Here is a 4,233-nt window from a genome sequence, read left to right on the forward strand (position 1 = left end):
AGTCACAAATTATTGAGACATGCAGATTTAATTAATTAATTTTATTTATCAATCGAACTGCAACTTGTGTGATGTCATGGTCTGTGAATGTTGTTGTTTTTAGTCCTCATTTTTTCATATTTGAGATTTTTTCTTTTTTTTATTGCAGCTAGAGTTAGTTCTTGATATTTTGGAATCCTAATTTCTGTGTAGCATCATTGCCTTTGGTAGAATTTGCATGTGTGCTTGTCATTCTGACTGTAGACAGGATAGTTTTAAAAGAATTCTAGTGAATTTTGAACAAACTGTAGAGTGGGGTCATGTTAGCAATCCATCAAAACGTCCACCAGTGTCTTCATGGTCAACTGGTTGAAAGTTGAAAAAAGCCTTATTCCTTAGAAACTATGATTATTACAAGTGTGGTGTGCATTGTCAACAAATAGTAGGTACCAAAAAATATTTAAACTACAGTTTTTATACTTGACCTCTGACCTCTCCTTCAAGGTCAATAGATTCATCTGAAGGCTAAAGTGGCAATAATGCTATAAAGGCCAATTAAAAACTATATTAATTAGAAATATCCTGTCTCACAGTGATGCTGAAAAACTAGTTAATGCATTTATTACTTCTAGGCTGGACTAGTGTAATTCATTATTATTAGGATGTCCTAAAAACTCCCTGAAAAGCCTTCAGTTAATTCAAAATGCTGCAGCAAGAGTACTGACAGGGACTAGAAACAGAGAGCATATTTCTCCTATATTGGCTTCCCTTCATTGGCTTCCTGTTAAATCCAGAATTGAATTCAAAATCCTGCTCCTCACATACAAGGTCTTATTTAATCAGGCCCCATCTTATCTTAATAGTAGTACCATATCACCCCATTAGAGCAATTTGCTCTCGCACTGCAGGCTTACTTGTTGTTCCTAGAGTATTTAAAAGTAGAATGGGAGGGAGAGCCTTCAGTTTTCAGGTCCCTCTTCTGTGGAACCAGCTTCCAGTTTGGATTCGGGAGACAGACACTATCTCTACTTTTAAGATTAGGCTTAAAACTTTCCTTTTTTCTAAAGCATATAGTTAGGGCTGGACCAGGTGACCCTGAATCCTCCCTTAGTTATGCTGCAATAGACGTAGGCTGCTTGATTCCCATTATGAGTTGAGTATTTCCTTTTCAGTCACGTTTCTCACTCATTATGTGTTAACAGACCTCTGCATTGAATCACATTTGTTATTAATCTCTGTCTCTCTTCCACAGCATGTCTTTTATTCTGTCTTCTTTCTCTCACCCCAACCGGTCGCGGCACATGGCCACCCCACCCTGAGCCTGGTTCCGGAGGTTTCTTCCTGTTAAAAGGGAGTTTTTCCTTCCCACTGTTGCCAAAGTGCCTGCTCAAAGGGGGTCATATGATTGTTGGGTTTTTCTCTGTATGTATTATTGTAGGGTATACCTTACAATATAAAGCGCCTTGAGGCAACTGTTGTTGTAATTTGGTGCTATATAAATAAAATTGAATTGAATGGAATATATTTTTTTTTTAAATTTAGGATCAACAACTTTTTCTAATTAATATTTTCCAGTAAACATTTAAGCACATTTTACTAAATAATGGAATGAATGCTACACATGGACTATATCCATATTTAAAAAAAATAATGGAAAATAGTTGTACTTAAAATTATGTCAAGTATAATAAAATGGGTTTCAACAGAGCAAAGAACCAAAGCTTTTACTGCACTATAAACATTTTAATATACATTTAAAAAGAAAACACTGTAATAAACACTTCCATTAATAGTAGGTAGAGATGTTCCAGGCCAGTAATTTCTTAGTCGACTAAACGAGGAAAAAAAAATTAGACTTACCGACTAGTCTAAAACTATGAAACACTCAGATATCAAGTTTTACTTAAGAACCATATTGATGTCAAAAACTGATCATGTTGCCTATAATACCTCGCACCATGCATTGTTAATGTTGCATGTTATAATCCAAACAGACAATAAAGAAGGAAAACAATTAAAATAAACCAAAGTTATATATGATATGAAAATATGCTACTAGAAAAGATGTTCACATATTATTAAATATGACAAATTAGAAAAACTAAACTAAAACTACAACTGACGAGTGGCACATTGTGCCATGCATTATGAATGCTGCACACTGTTCGAACCACTTCAATAAAAGTTCAGTTAAAAAATTACGCATCATCTAGCCTTTTCTTCTGTTTATCTGACGTTGGGTCACAGGGGCAACAGCCCAGACTTCCCTCTCAGCACATTCCTTCCAGCATATCCTGGGATACATCAAGGTGTACCCAGGTCAGTTGAGAGATAGCATCTTTCCATCTTGTCTTGGTCTATCCTGGGTCCTCCTCCCAGTAGGATGTGCCCGGCCGGAACACCATCCCCAGCCACATCAGCTGGCTCCTTTCGATGTGGAAGAGCAGCGGCTCAACTCTTCCTACTCCGCCCCTTTCAAATGACTCAACTTTTCACCCAATGGGAAAGCCCATCCACCCCTCAGAGAAAGTTAATTTTTGCCACTTGTATCCACGATCTTTAAAAGAACTAATTATAATAGTGTTAACATTATATATAGATTAACAGATTTATGGTGTTTCTCAAGATAGATGGTCGATCTGGTGGCGGTTGGCTGCATAGGATTTAGGACACAACAATTTAGCGGCATTGGATATCAATTAAAATGTAAAACAATCAGATTAAGTGAACTCTGGTACCGTCTATAGTGAAAATTAGTTGTCTAGTTGTATGGTCATGCACATTCAAGTAAATATTGCCTAGAGTGGGCTCCTTTAGCAGAAGACTGCCCTCTCTGAGTGCTTCTTGTAATTTATATTCTATTCTCTCTGTTTCAGTTGACTCCTATCTTCCTAGTGTCCCCTTGTATTTTTTTTCACATTGTCCAGTGGTGATCTCTGTGTTAGGTGTTTCTGTTGTGTTCATTTCTTGTTTTACTTTGATAGTCCTGATTGTCTCGACGGTTTCCACCTGTGTCTTGTTACCCAGGTGTTTCCACTCCTCTCATTAGACCTCAATGTGTTTGAATTATAAGCAGTTTTACGTGCTGTTGTTCCCTGATTGTTTATGATATGTTGTAGTTAGTTGCATTTTTAATTTCTGGACTGTCTAATCAGCCTGAATAAAGGTTTGTTAATTTTGTTGTCTTGCATGCATTTGGGTCCCTTTTGCCTGGAATTTCATAACATTTGACATTTATCGATGGTGGCTCAAAACTTCTGCACAGTACTGTCTGTCTTGACTTCCAGCCTCACTGGCTAAGACCAGAGTTTGCAGTCTTTGTTTGGGCTGCCATGTCAGACCCAGAATAGGGACTACATCACTAGTTCAGCTACAACCATGTAGAAAATGGCCCAATCTCTGGATACTATGTACATATGGATTTAAAGAGTGTTAGAAAGATCAAAAACTAAACTGAGCTATTCCCTAAACTTTTTTGTGTGGTGTTTGAAACCCACATGAAGGGTTTGGGATCCACTGATGTAGAGAGCATGCACAATAGTCATACTGTGTAAATAAGTATATTTATTTTTCATTAATGATGTTTTTTAGCTCTGTCCCATTAACGCAAATATGACTTGATGAGGATGAAACAAAACGGCCACTACCATTTTTGTTTTTGGCGTATATGCCATCAAACTGGTAATTAGGACTAGCAGAGATGGTGTAATGACTTCACATCTGCCACCGGGAAGAAACAAAATGGCCACACATGTTGTTAGTGGAAGGCATTTTAAGTCTTCTATAGCTGTCAAACACAGATACGCCTGGTGATGTTAGACTGCTTTGTACAGGTAGATACTTGCAGAACTCACGTACAGCGTGTCTTATGGCTGATTGTCACATTCTCGCTGTGGAGGTGAGGTGAGCCAAGCAGAGCCATATTTAATGTTCCTTCCTTTGTGAGTGCAGAAATGAAGCGCCTGTGCCATTATGGTGGGTTTATTAGTATGTCGGGCGGTTAAAATGCGCCTTCGGCTCCCCCCCCCCCGGGTTGTTCAGGTTAAAAATATATATTTGGTACTTGATTTAAAAAAATGGCTTAACCACATGTCGCAGCGCTTATGCTCTTCCACCTGCTGGGCCGCCATTACGCCGTCATTCAACACAGTGAAAAGAGACAGGATAGGGAAACCGCGATTAAACATCCGCCATTGCTTTATGTTTAACAGTCATATTAGATTGAACCAACTCGCTGTCGAGCTAGCTCTACCG

Source organism: Aulonocara sp. 'chitande type north' Nkhata Bay, linkage group LG20 (genome assembly GCF_057382095.1).
Source record: "Aulonocara sp. 'chitande type north' Nkhata Bay isolate Kocher_YH1m ecotype deep benthic linkage group LG20, A_spYH_male_GT1.1, whole genome shotgun sequence".
NCBI lineage: Eukaryota > Metazoa > Chordata > Actinopteri > Cichliformes > Cichlidae > Aulonocara > Aulonocara sp. 'chitande type north' Nkhata Bay.